Raw genomic sequence first — 15,026 nt, 5'->3', positions numbered from 1 at the left:
ACAAGGCAATTATTTTCTGTTCTGCAACTTTTTATTATACCTTTAAAAGTCAAGCCTGGGAGGCAGAGCCTTGAGAATGAGCTATCAGGTATATTTTAGGCTATTGGGAGTCAGGTTTATTCTTCTCTGTTACAGTCCTAATGCCTAGATTCCAAAAGAATGAGGGCACAAGAATGGAATTTGTGGGATCCAGTGCAAAATGAAAATGAGGGATCCTTTGATAAAAAATTATGTAGAATTTCAAGATGGCAACAGCAGAGTAGAGAGCAAGTGTGGGACCCTTCTGAGTGCCCAGGTCACATGTCCATGAAGTTGGTCTTAACCTTGGCCATGCAGAGACTTCCAGCCATTTCTGGAAGAGAAAGCAAATGCCAGGGAAAGACTGAGTGGGGGGGGAGGTGGGGGGGTGGAGTTGTATGACGCAGGTGTAGATGGTGGAACAGCAGGCTGGTGTTCGAGCTGACTTTCCTGGCCCTTTTCACTCTCCATGTTGTGATGGTGTGGCTCTTTTTCCCCCTTGGAACAGAACACTGAAGCATTGGCATGGCCCTCAGTGTATATGGACTATGGTGGTCTAAGAAAGAATGTCAAGGACATCACCAACCCATCACCCCAGTGGAGCACTGAATAGCCCGGTTGGCTGGGAGCAGCAGAACCCCAGCCCACTCCCCCCGCCGCCCCAGAGCTCACCAGAGCTTAGCGTTGATGCTGTTTTCCTTATTTACTCCATCTTTTTCCTTTTATTTGTTTAAAAAACTACATATATTATATTTTTCTTGGAAGCAATTGTATTTATTTTAAAAAATTAAAGGAATCCCTGTGATTTCCATGAAGGGCCTGCTAGATCACCATCCTTGGGAGCCAGCATCTGTGCCATCTGTCTTGGTGCCCTTATTCCCAGCACAGCGCCAGATCACCAGACAAAGTGAGGTACAATTATGTTGAAAAATTGAACCAAATTGTTTTTGCCATTTGCTCTGAAGCTTCAGATTCTCTTCTAGCACGGTGTTAGCGTTTAAATATTAAAAAAGGAGCTAGCTAATTTTGGCACACATTTGGGTGATGACCTAAGGTTTTTCCAAGCTTCATTATGGAATTTTTCTTGTTATAATAAAAACACTTTGCTGGACTTTGAGGAGAGGTAATTTGATACAAAGTAGCTGTGTGATCTGGGTAGCCAGTTAACAAGTGTGGCCTTATTTTCCTTATGCAATAATTTGTCATTTAATTGAGCAATCAATTAGTTAATACCCATTTATTGAGTCAAATTTTGCTAAGCACAGAGGATGCTTTTTTTTAAAAAAATATTTAATTAATTTATGTTTTGCTGCGTTGGGTGTTTGTTGCTGTGCCGGGGCTTTCTCTAGTTGCTGTGAGCAGGGGCTACTCTTGTTGCGGTGCTCAGGCTTCTCATTGCGGTGGCTTCTCTTGTTCTGGAGCACGGGCTCTAGGCATGCGGGCTTCAGTAGTTGTGGCACGTGGGCTCAGTATGTGTGGCTCTCGGGCTCCAGAGCGCAGGCTCAGTAGTTGTGGCGCATGGGCTTAGTTTCTCCAAGGTATGTGGGATCTTCCAGGACCAGGGATCGAACCCGTGTTCCCTGCATTGGCAGGCAGATTCTTAACCACTGCGCACCAGGGAAGTCCTGAGGATCCTTTTTCTAAAGTATTTTTTTTATTGAGGTAACATTGGTTTATAACATTATGTAAGTTTCATGAGTAAAACATTATCTTTTGACTTCTGTGTATGCTACATCATGTTCACCACAAAAAGTTTAGTTTCCATCTGTCACCCTACAGTTGACCTCCTTTACCCATTTCACCCTTCCCCCTCTTCCCCTCTGGTAACCACTACTCTGTTCTCTGTATCTATATGTTCATTTATTTAATTTATTATTATTATATTTCATATATGAGTGAAATCATATGGTATTTGTCTTTCTCCATTTGACTTATTTCACTTAACATAATACCCTCAAGGTCCATCCATGTTGTCACAAATGGCAAGTTTCATTCTTTTAATGGCTGAATAACATTCCATTGTATTTATATACCACATCTTGCTTATCCATTCATCCATTAATGGGTACTTACATTGTTTCCATATCTTGGCTATTGTAAATAATGTTTTGCTGAATGTAGGGGTGCATATATCTTTTCAAATTAGTGTTTTTGTTTTCTTTGGATAAATACCCAGAAGTGAAATAGCTGGATCATATTCTATTTTTAATTTTTTGAGGAACCTCCATACTGTTTTCTGTAATGGCTGCACCAGTTTACATTCCTACCAGCAGTGTACAAGGGTTCCCTTTTCTTTACATCTTTGCCAACACTTGTTGTTTCTTGCCTTTTTGATAATAGCTGTTCTAACAGGCGTGAGATGATATTCCATTGTGGTTTTGATTTGTGTTTCCCTAATAATTAGTGACTATCATCTTTTCATGCAAGCACAGAGGATGTTAACACAAATAGACATAAGTACTAGTTCACACCTTCTTAACAACTGGTGCTCATGGACATGTAAAGAAGTAATAATATGGTTGTAACCCATGCCAGAATGGTAGCAATAGGAATAAGGGCTCTGTGAACCTAGAAAAGGAGCCCCCTCTCTCTGCTTGGGGAGTTAAGACAGATTTCACAAAGGGAAGTGTACCTGAGGAGTGTCTTCAGAAGTGGTGGATGAGTGCCTCAGAAGTGGCCTCAAATTTTTCCTTTTAAGTTTGTCAGAATGGAAGTGTCTCTAAAGCTCCTTCTAGGGCTACCATATTAAGATACAATAGTCCCAGGTTATCTGTGGAGGATATATTCCAAGCCCCCAGTGGGTGCCTAAAAGTACAGATAGTACCGAACCCTGTATATACTACGTTTTTTCCTATACACCCATACATACCTATGATAAAGTTTAACTTATAAATTAGGCACAGTAAGAGAGTAACAACAATAACTAATAATAGAATAGAACAATTATAATAATATACTGTAAAAAAGTTTTGTGAATATGGTCTTTCTCTTTCAAAATGTATTATTGTACAAATTTAATGCCTTTTCCACCTTCACTAACCACTTCTCCTGCACTGTGGCTGTAACTTTTGCAGTTTGAAGTACGGCAGGAAAACAACAGCACAAATTTCTTTTTCCTTCTTCATAATTTCACGGATAGAAGATTCTTTCTTACGTAGGTCTTAGCAACCACAGCATACAATTTTTTCCTTTCCTTAAGTTGAGAACTTTCACCTCTTCACTTAAAGCAAGCCCTTTATGGCTTCCCTTTGGCATATTCAAATTGCCAGCATCACTACTCTTTCACTTTGGGACCATTATTAAGTAAAACAAGGGTTACTTGAACACAACAAGCACTATGATATAGTGACAGTCAATCTGATAACTGAGTGATTCAGATCCCTGGCTGCAGGGAGCGAGACCACGCAAGAGTTCCTTCCTCATGCCACTCTGCAGGGGCTTGCTATTTAAAACTTATGCATTTTTTATTTCTGGAAATTTCCATTTAATATTTTTGGACCACAGTTGACCAAGTGTAACTGAGATCATGGAAAGCAAAACCATGTATAAAGGGGGACTACTGTACTAGGATCTAAGAGGTGGCCTAAAAAATGTTCGAGAGTAGTACAATACTTGTTTCTGTATGCTCTTATTTTTTCTCTCAGGCACTGGCTATCTCCTATTCCAAGATATAACTGTTTTGACTACACAGTTCTGTTTGCTGTAGTGAACAGACTGCTCTTTCATATTTTTATTTATTTATTTATAAAATAAATTTATTTATTTATTTATTTTGGCTGTGTTGGGTATTTGTTGCTGTGCGCAGGCTTTCTCTAGTTGCAGCGAGTGGGGGGGCTACTCTTCGTTGCAGTGCGCAGACTTCTTATTGCAGTGGCTTCTCTTGTGGAGCACGGGCTGTAGAGCGCACGGGCTTCAGTAGATGCGGCATGTGGGCACAGTAGTTGTGGCTCTCGGGCTTAGATGCTCTGCAGCATGTGGGATCTTCCCGGACCAGGGCTTGAACCCGTGTCCCCTGCATTGGCAAGCGGATTCTTAACCACTGCGCCACCAGGGAAGCCCCATATTTTTATTAAGGAGCATAATTTCTGTCCTCACCACCCCATATACTGGTTTCATTTTTTTCCCTCTACTTTCTTCGTTTTTCAAAGATCCTTGAAAAAGCCTTGTTTTACAGAACCCTCTTGAGCAAGAGCTAATTCGTTTTCTCAGCAAAATTACAGGTGAATCATCCTCAAAAGTCATAGACCTCTTGAACTTCTAGGAAAAGTCTCCTGTCTTCTGATGAAAATTTTTGATGGTTGTTATTTGTTATGCAAACAGCTTTCCTAACTCTCCAGACAGTGGAAGGGAATCTGTTTCTAAAGAAACTACGTAAGATTTAAGAATTTTACGACTATATTAAGGAAACATTTTCACTTGACTTAAAAAAAAATAAGGTATAAAGTTTAATCCCCCCAATTCTTTAGAATCTGAGGCCTTGTTGAAAAGGGAGGCTGCCAAAGATCCAGAGCCCCTGCTATGGGCAGTTTTGACCTTGAACTTCTCTCTGTTCTCAAAATTGCTACAACAGAATTTTGAAGCTTTGTGGGCTTGAGAACGACAGCAGGTTCTTAGAACTTCAGGTTCTCTATCTACCAAATAAAAACATTAATTTCCGTCCTATGATGCATGATGATGTCACTTCAATTTTCTTCCCTCAATGTTGTTTTGAATAATGGGGGGTTGGTGTGTGTAGGTGGAGAACATTCATGTACGGGTTCTTTTTTTGTTTTTGCTTTTATAGTGTAACACACATAGTGTTTAATAAGGATCCTTTGGTGATTGCTTGTGTCATTATTGAAGGAAGCAGGGAATATTGAAGCAAGCAGAGAAGCTACTAAGTTTTGTGCTTTGCTATTTGGTACAAAGTTGCTGTGGCCTTCATCTCCCAAATTCTGCTCCAGCTCTGGGGGTGGGAGTGGTTTGAAAAATTAGGTAGAAATAGGTTTGATGGGAGGCCAACACTTTCAGCCTACCCGAGAACCACCATTCACCACACCCCTATCCAGGCACACATAGTCTTAACACTATTGGGGCAAAGACTGGTTTTTGTGTATTTTATGACATTGCTCTGTTTCCTTCTTTCCCCATTGACTCCTCCTTAAAAATTTTGATCTCCGGGGCTTCCCTGGTGGTGCAGTGGCAGAGAATCTGCCTGCCAATGTAGGGGACACGGATTCGAGCCCTGGTCTGGGAAGATCCCACATGCCGCGGAGCAACTGGGCCCGTGAGCCACAACTACTGAGCCTGCGCGTCTGGAGCCTGTGCTCCGCAACAAGAGAGGCCGCGATAATGAGAGGCGCTGCGCACCACAATGAAGAGTGGCCTCTGCTCGCTGCAACTAGAGAAAGCCCTCGCACAGAAACGAAGACCCAACACAGCTAAAAATAAATAAATAAATTTATTTAAAAAAAAAATTGATCTCCGTGAGCAAAATATGCTGCTGCCAACCCTCGCTGCTGCCAACCCTCAGCAGTTCAAGGAAAGCTGAGAAGGTTGAAATATTTGAGTTTGATCTCCTCCCCTGTGTGTTTGTCCACAGATTCAAAAGCAAAATCCTAAGAATTACTGAAACAGGGTTACTTAGAAACTGTCAAAACTGCTAGGGCACCAGTATCCTCTCAGCTCACCTTCACCCATGTGGAAACTGTTTCTTTCAAATATTGCTTCTGTTGCTAAAGACAAAATAAGGATGAAGTATGATAACAAATTCCTAAGAAACGTTGTACTATTTGCTCATTCAGACTAAAGTAAAGTCGTCCACTTAAAAAACAAACAAAAAAACCCATCCTGCTCGGCAGAATTTGCTTTTGTTTTCCTCCCTGTAATTTACTGCCTGGTTATGGTTTAATAACACAATATAGTCTATTTCACTGCCCCCATAAAACTGGCGGGCTGAGAAACAGCCACGGTCAGATATGTTCCTGCTCTGGGTAAAGAAGTGAAATCCTGAAGTTTAATCTTGGTGGAAGTGGAGTTGGGAAATTATAAGGCAAGTTGAGTTTATCAGACATTTTTGCTGAGATCCGGTTGCTAACCACTCAAGCACTGCAGACCTCCCAGGTGCCTATCTCATCCAGGACACTCAAATGCTCTCACTTGGTTTAATTTCTGAACACTAATTGGTGTTGTTAGTATCAGGTGATACAATATTGCTAGAGTTAGTATTGAGTTGAATAGTGCTTCTAGAGGTTTTCCAGAGAAAACACTCTTGGGTACCAGAAGGGTTAAATCTACAGTGATTTCGATGTGGTTTTTACTTTGTTTTTTAAAAGAAGCATTTTTCACTTTGTGGGATTGAAGTGGATGCAGGAGGTGATGGGGTATAAAATCATTGAATTATAGGAGGCGTCTGTTTATGTGCCTGTTACAAAATGGGAGTTTTTATGACCTAAGGATAAATTTATGAATAGGCAGGTGAATGATGGTTGAAGAAACAGCATCCTTTATTAGTTGTCTCCTACGTTGTAAACTAAAAGATCACCTATGATATAGTCCATTTAATTAATATTGCATGACTATTTGAATGTATAATTTCTCCTCTTATATAGATACTCTTTAGCATAAGGGCTGTTTGGAGACAAATCTCCCGATGCTTAGAAACCCAGACAAGTGGGAAAACTCATGAGTGATTAGAGCAGTATATTTTGTAAATAGATACTAGAGTGTTGGAGCTAGTGGCTACAAGCCCAGACACAGTTAACCAAAGTGCCTGCTCTCAGATCCCAGCATCACTATGTACAACTGTATGATGTGGTCAGCTAAATCTTGTTGTGCCTCAGTTTCCTACCTGTAAAGTAAAAGTCCCCTCCTCTTAGGTTTATTAAGAGGACTAACTCATTTAATATATGGAAATCATTAGTGATTATTATATCACTTTTTGTGATCATTATTTGTTATTATCATTTATTCCAAGTTCCTCTGGTCAGATATCCTGATTTTTAGTCTAGTGTTCTTTCTTTTATACTACTGCTACCCAGAAAAGAATATAATCTGTAGGTTCAAATGTGCTGGTAAACACAGACACTGGAAGTGTGTGTGCGCATGTGTGTCTCTAGATATGGCAGTCTTTACTTCAAATAATAGTACATCAGAGTACTTCAAAGAAATGTCTTTGTCTCCTTCCATCTAGGCTATTGCAGGTGCCTCCTAAGTGATCTCTCCTTAGCCATCCGTCTCACCACCCTACCCCAGAATGACCTTTCATGTAAATGTTAGGCCTTTCCTTCCAGTGGAAGTTTTAAGGTCACCAGTGATAGTTAGCAGTTAAAAGGTTTTGGCTGAATAGCTTGTGACAGGCTCTGTTTGCACAAGTCATCTGTGTGGGACTTTGGAATTTGGTAGCTCATCAGTGTTGATAATGGTCACAGATACCAGCTCGAGACCAGGAACGTGCCTCCAAAAAACTATATTTTTCTAAGTGGTTTTCATTGCTAACCACAATCAGCACTGAATTTACTGTTTTAGGCTTCAAGACTCTTCCTCTGTTCAGAAAACAGAAAAGTGCTTTTACCTTAAGGCCAAAATGTAAATGTGTGACGTGTACTTTTCCCCAGGCAAGTGACTCACTGCAGATGTAATGACAAGCTATCCTTCAGTTTGATAGTTGATCAGTGAACTGCATGTGGAACTGCAGGAAATTTGCAATGTTAGGAAATTAGATAAGCAAGATTATCTCTAAACTTAACCTCTACTTGTTAAAATTATCTACTATTCTGGCCAAAGTTAATGGCCATCAGAATTTGGAAGGAGTATATTCTTAGATTCAATTCATTCCCTCAACATTAATTTAATGAGAGTCTACTAATGTGCAAGGGATGAGGATACAAAGACAAGGAGATTCTGTCCTTGCCCATAGGGCATTTTCACTCTTTGGTGGAGACCGACCCTAAATAAATGCTTGCCAAAATAGAGCTATAAGCAAAGTATTATGGGAGCACAGAGATTTGGAGAAATCTTTTCAGAAGATTGGACTCTTAGAGTGTATCTTAAAAGGTAAAAAGAAGTTTCTGGAGAGAGAACAGGGGCACGGCATTCCAGAAACGGCCAGAGAGCATATATAAAGGCAGAGAGATATAGGATGTATATCCAAACGTTTGTTTGGATGTGTTTGGGGAACTGGCTGGAGGGAACATTTCATAGAAAAGTGTAGTGAGAAGTAAAGTTAGTAAAAGTATATGTCAATCCCAATCTCCGAATCTCCCAATTGACATATATACACTAATGTGTATAAAATGGATAACTAATAAGAACCTGCTGTATGAAAAACTAAATAAAATTCAAAAATAAATAAATAAATAAAAATTAAAAAAAGAAAAAAGTTAGTAAAACTAACTGAGTCCAATGGTACCAAGCTTCGAATACCCTCCTGATGGATTTGAACCCTCCCTCAGGCACCACACCCTCACATATTTTTAAGTAGGAGTGTGACATGGATAAATCTGCTTTGAAAGCTTACTTGGGAGATAGCCTTGAGTATAGACCAGTATGGAGACAGTCTGTATAGCAGTATGTATAGGGAGAGTATATTAGCTCGGGCTGCTATAACAAATACTATAGGCTGGGTGGCTTAAACAACAGATACTTATTTCTCATAGTGCTGGAGGCTGGAAAGGCCAAAATCAGTTGCTGGCCATTCGGTTCCTGGTGAGGGCTCTCTTCCTGGCTTACAGACGACTGCTTTCTCCCTGTGTCCTCACAAGGCAGAGAGAGAGAGAGAGAGAGAGAGAGAGGGAGAGAGTGAGAGAGAAAGAGAGAGAGAGAGAGAGAGAGAGAGGCCCCACCCTCTTGACCTTATACAAAACCTAAATACATCTCAAAGGCCCCACATCCTAACACCATCACATTGAGGGTTAGAGCCTCAACATGTGACATTTGGGCGGACACAAACATACAGTGCATCACAGAGAGGAATTAGAAGTCTTCTTAGTAATCAAGGAATTAAATAGCAGGGTTAGAATTAAGGTTGAGATAGTCATGGTGGCAGAGATAGCTCTTAGAGATGTTTTGAGGGACAACATTACTAGATCTTAGCTGACTGATTAAACTTGAGGAGGAATAGAACTAAAGAATTAAAACTGTCAGTGTAATGATTAAATACATAGGTGCTAGAGTGACACTCTCTGAGTTCACCCCTCTGTGTGATGTGGGGCTAGGTTTTTAAAGTCTCTGTACCTCAGTTTCCTCATCTGTAGAATGGGAATAGTAACTGTACCTACATCATAGAGAAATTGTGAAAGTTAAACATGATAACGGGTATAAAGCACTAAGAACAGTTTTTGCCCTTCAGTAAGACTACAAATGTTAGCTAGAGAGTATTTATTACCAACCACAACTCACAATAGTATTCACTAAACTTTTTGAATTGCTTCATTCAACTTGGTAACATTTCAAACCCTAAAGATCAGGATTTGTGTTAAAAGACATTAAATGATTTTCTCCTTTGTGAAAACTTTTTCATGTATTTTTTTTATTTCACATACTTTGTTATCATTGAATAGTCTTAATTTATAATATTTGTTGTTTATCTTCTAGGCTTCAGTGAATAAGACCTAAGAATAACAGATACGAATTTTTATTAAATTTTTTCCAATTTAATATTTTTATCATAGTTACACATTTATATTATTAAAAAAGGTCAATTGTATTTTCTTATAAGAAATAGCAATCTCATGCCTCTTCCCATCCCACCCTTACCCTCACTCCCTGATACAACTTTTTTTTTTTTTAACATCTTTATTGGAGTATAATTGCTTTACTGTGTTGTGTTCGTTTCTGCTGTATAACAAAGTGGATCAGCTATATGTATACATATATCCCCATATCCCCTCCCTCTTAAGCCTCCCTCCCACCATCCCTATCCCACCCTCTAGGTGGTCACAGAGCACTGAGTTGATCTCCCTGTGCTATGCGGCTGCTTCCCACTAGCTATCTATTTTACTTTTGGTAGTGTATATATGTCCATGCCACTCTCTCACTTCGTCCCAGCTTCCCCTTCCCCCCCGCCCCCCCGCCCCTGTGTCCTCAAGTCCATTCTCTATGTCTGTGTCTTTATTCCTATCCTGCCACTAGATTCATCAAAACTATTTTTTTTTTTTTTTTTTTGCGGTACGCGGGCCTCTCACTGTTGTGGCCTCTCCCGTTGCGGAGCACAGGCTGCAGACGCGCAGGCTCAGCGGCCATGGCTCACAGGCCCAGCCGCTCCACGGCATGTGGGATCCTCCCGGACCGGGGCACGGACCCGTGTCCCCCGCATCGGCAGGCGGACTCTCAACCACTGCACCACCAGGGAAGCCCCAAAACGATTTTTTTTTAAGATTCCATATATATGTGTTAGCATATGGTATTTGTTTTTCTTTTTCTGACTTACTTCACTCTGTATGACAGACTCTAGGTCCATCCACCTCACTACAAATAACTCAATTTTGTTTCTTTTTATGGCTGAGTAATATTCCATTGTATATATGTGCCACATCTTTATCTATTCATCTGTTGATGGACATTTAGGTTGCTTCCATGTCCTGGCTGTTGTAAATAGTGCTGCAATGAACATTGTGGTGCATGTCTCTTCTTGAATTATGGCTTTCTCAGGGTATATGCCCAGTAGTGGGAGTGCTGGGTCATATGGTAGTTCTATTTTTAGTTTTTTAAGGAACCTTCATACTGTTCTCCATAGTGGCTGTATCAATCTACATTTCTACCAATAGTGCAAGAGGGTTCCTTTTCTCCACACCCTCTCCAGCATTTATTGTTTTGTAGATTTCTTGATGATGACAATTCTGACTGGTGGGAGGTGGTAACTCATTGTGGTTTTGATTTGCATTTCTCTACTGATTAATGATGTTGAGCATTCTTTCATGTGTTTGTTGGCAATCTGTGTATCTTCTTCGGAGAAATGTGTATTTAGGTCTTCCACCTGTTTTTGGATTGTGTTGTTTGTGTTTTTGATATTGAGCTGCATGAGCTGCTTGTATATTTTGGAGATTAATCCTTTGTCAGTTGCTTCATCTGCAAATATTTTCTCCCATTCTGAGGGCTGTCTTTTCATCTTGTTGACGGTTTCCTTTGTTGTGCAAAAGCTTTTAAATTTCATTAGGTCCCATTTGTTTATTTTTGTTTTTATTTCCATTTCTCTAGGAGGTGGGTCAAAAAGGATCTTGCTGTGACTTATGTCATAGAGTATTCTGCCTATGTTTTCCTCTAAGAGTTTAATAGTGTCTGGCCTTACATTTAGGTCTTTAATGCATTTGGAGTTTACTTTTGTGTGTGGTGTTAGGGAGTGTTCTAATTTCATTCTTTTACGTGTAGCTGTCCAGTTTACCCAGCACCACTTATTGAAGAAGCTGTCTTTTCTCCATTGTATGTTCTTGCCTCCTTTCCTGACATTGCTTTATCACTTGATTAAGGTGGAGCCTTAAAGTTTTTCTTCTTTGTAAATAATAATTATTTAGAGGGAGACTATTTATTTATTTTTTCTGTGTTGGGTCTTCGTTTCTGTGCGAGGGCTTTCTCTAGTTGTGGCAAGCGGGGGCCACTCTTCATTGCGGTGCGTGGGCCTCTCACTATCGCATCCTCTCTTGTTGCGGAGCACAAGCTCCAGACGCGCAGGGTCAGTAGTTGTGGCTCACGGGCCCAGTTGCTCTGCGGCATGTGGGATCTTCCCAGACCAGGGCTCGAACCCGTGTACCCTGCACTGGCAGGCAGATTCTCAACCACTGCGCCACCAGGGAAGCCCCCTAGGGGGAGATAATTTGAGATGAGGTAATGAAACTGAGCAGGACCCTGTGGGGCTCCGGGGCACAGAAACCTTTCGGTGTCCTCCATTCTTTGTTTGTAGGAACAGACTCCAGCCTCCATGACCTTCCCTGAGTCCCAAAGGGCAGGTTCGAACAGTTGCTAATCAGGGAAGGGAGGGGATGCAAGACAAGGGAGGAGCAGCAAAGAAACAATAGTGCATTCTTGGGGCAAGTTCCTGGTTCTGCCTCAAGGTATACACATAACAATATCTTTGAGCTCTTTACAGAACTAAAACTACCCAGCAAATGGAGTTAGCAATCTTCATTCCAGAGAAGACCACCTGAGGCCAGATTAAAGGAACCAGAGAAGCTCATCAAGAGATTACCTGAGGGCTTCCCTGGTGGCGCAGTGGTTGAGAGTCCACCTGCCGATGCAGGGGACACAGGTTCGTGCCTGGTCTGGGAAGATCCCACATGCCGCTAAGCCTGCGCATCCGGAGCCTGTGCTCCGCAACGGGAGAGGCCGCAATGGTGAGGCCCGCTTACAGCAAAAAAAAAAAAAAAAAAAAAAAAAAAAAATAGAGATTACCTGAGACCAGATTAAAGGCGTACAGGCCCTGCACACACTCAAATCTTACCAGCCACCCTGCCCTTGAACCATTGCTATAAAACTCCTCACCAAATCCTCCCAGGTTGGGACATGCAGTTTTCCAGTCATGAGCCCTCTGTGCCCCGCTTTGCCTGGCAAAGCAATAAAGCTATTCTTTTCTACTTCACCCAAAACTCTGTCTCCGAGATTCCATTTGGCACTGGTGCACAGGAGCTGAGATTTTGGCATTAATAACTCTCCCACCTCTCATGACAAACTCTCCATTTATTCATTTTTAAAAATCAGTATGGACACATATTTTTAAATTTTATTCAACTAATTCACTATTTTGATACTTAAATTGTCTCCCATTTGGTCAATGGAGCCCCTTCAACATAGCTTCTGTGTTCTTTTGACATGTCCACATCATGTTTTGAGGACTTTTTGGGGACAAAAAGACTCATCTTGTTCTCTCCCTGCCTCAGCACTAAAATCAATCAGTTCCCTAAAGGGTGCTGATTTAGTGGAGAGTGGTTTTAGAAACTAAGATTTGAGTTCTATGTGTACCCACTGCTTTTGTTGGAGGTCACTCTCCCAGACTCTCTCAGTGGACAAGCACACATGGTATGTTTGATTGTGCATGTATGTATATATATATATGTATGCACGTATCTATTTGAAAATGATGAGTTTACCTCATTATCTTCAATTCTAGTCAAACCCACAGGGATCCTTCTAGTTTTTTCCCTTTCCAACTTGTAACTCCTTCAGGAATGAGAAACCAGGCTCCCATTATCCTCTCTCTCTCTCTCTCTATATATATATATATATTTTTTTTTTTTTTTGCGGTACGTGGGCCTCTCACTGTTGTGGCCTCTCCCGTCGCGGAGCACAGGCTCCGGACGCACAGGCTCAGCGGCCATGGCTCACGGGCCCAGCCACTCCGTGGCATGTGGGATCCTCCCGGACTGGGGCACGAACCCGTGTCCCCTGCATCAGCAGGTGGACTCTCAACCACTGCGCCACCAGGGAAGCCCTATCCTTAATATATTTACTTATCTGATCAATCTCTGTGTGTGTTACCAATTTTCCATTGCCACTCTTCCCCCTGCAGGTGCCCTCTTCAGCCCACTGGGGCTCTGACACCCCACATCCAGGCTCTTATCTCTGCTGATGCCCCCATGGGTGCCCTCCTCACCCCTCTGGCGGCCTGAGAGCCTGCATGAGCACCCCCCCACCTGCTCCAACTCTAACACCCCATACCAGTGGCCCTACCCCTCTACACCCCTGTGGACACCACCCTTGTTTGTCCCAGCTAATAGCTCTTAGACTGAATTGTTCCAGAAGGAAAGGAAAAAGGGCAACATAAACTTTGTGCATTTTCTTAGGTCATTTTGCTGGTGCTACTTCTAGTATCTCCAGTCATGAGATTTTACCTAAGTTGACTGGTCAGAAGAACTTGGCGGCACACCCAGACGTGTGGCCAAGCTGCAGGCTGCAGCAGACAGGGATTCTTGCTTTCCAGCAGTCCCGAGCAGTGAGTAATTGGATAGGTCCTCCTTTTACTTCTAATGAGCAGTAAGTTACTGGTAATGAGTAAGAAGAGGGTTATTTAACTAACAGTTTCAGATCTTGTTCTAAAGTTTCTTTGTAGCTAACTAGGTTTCTATTTCAAATTCACTTAGGTATGAGATTGGAATTAGGCTTCATAATGAGCTTCCTTGTTGGTCCCATGTTAGCCTTCTTCTCAATGGTTCTAGGGTATGGTACAGAAATATGTCATTTCTACAAGAGATTAATATAATATAATGTAATGTAATGTAATATATAATGTAATGTAATGTAATATAATGTAATGTAATATACTATAATATAATATAATAAATATAATATAATTAATATAGGACATTTGGGGCTTTGCACACACTGTTGCCATTTCCTTCTGTTGACAGAGGAAATTCCACCCACACTGTGCACAGTCCCTTGAATATATATGACTGTGATCATATTTGACTTTTTCGCCTCTGTTTTGAAGAAACAGTCAGGAGCTGTGGAGTATGTTTTTCCCTTTATTTTCTAGGTAAAGCAGTGGGCATTTATAAGCTTTGACATTTCATAGCAATGAGTTTTGCTAAAACTGCCTTTTTGATATAAGAAAGGCACTTGCTGTCTTCAGGCTCTGATGGGAACTATTCTTGTAGCCTATCCTGGTTGCCTTCCAGAATGAGGACAGATAAGGCACCCTCTGGATTCACTAGCAGTTGTCCCGGTTCAGACTAAATCTTGCATTGCCTAGCAGGAGAAACTTACCCTGGCTTTTCTTTTCCCTCTGTTTTCCTCTCCTGGCTGTTTCTGTGGTCCCTCAGAGTGTGGATAAATGTCCTACAATTCCTTTAGACAGAGAAATAAAAACTAGGAGTCCAGACAGATGTGGTATCATATCATGGGAGCTCTGGAAATGAAATCAGGAGATTTGCGGTTCAGTCTTTGCCTCTGTGGCTAAAAAGTTCTGTAGAGGGCCTCCCTGGTGGCGCAGTGGTTGAGAGCCTGCCGATGCAAGGGACACGGGTTCGTGCCCCGGTCCAGGAAGATCCCACATGCCACGGAGCAGCTGGGCCTGTGAGCCATGGCTGCTGAGCCTGCGC

The sequence above is a fragment of the Delphinus delphis genome, chromosome 4, assembly GCF_949987515.2.
Source record: "Delphinus delphis chromosome 4, mDelDel1.2, whole genome shotgun sequence".
Lineage (NCBI taxonomy): Eukaryota > Metazoa > Chordata > Mammalia > Artiodactyla > Delphinidae > Delphinus > Delphinus delphis.
The sequence above is the reverse complement of the archived record's forward strand: the minus strand, read 5'-3'. Positions refer to the sequence as shown.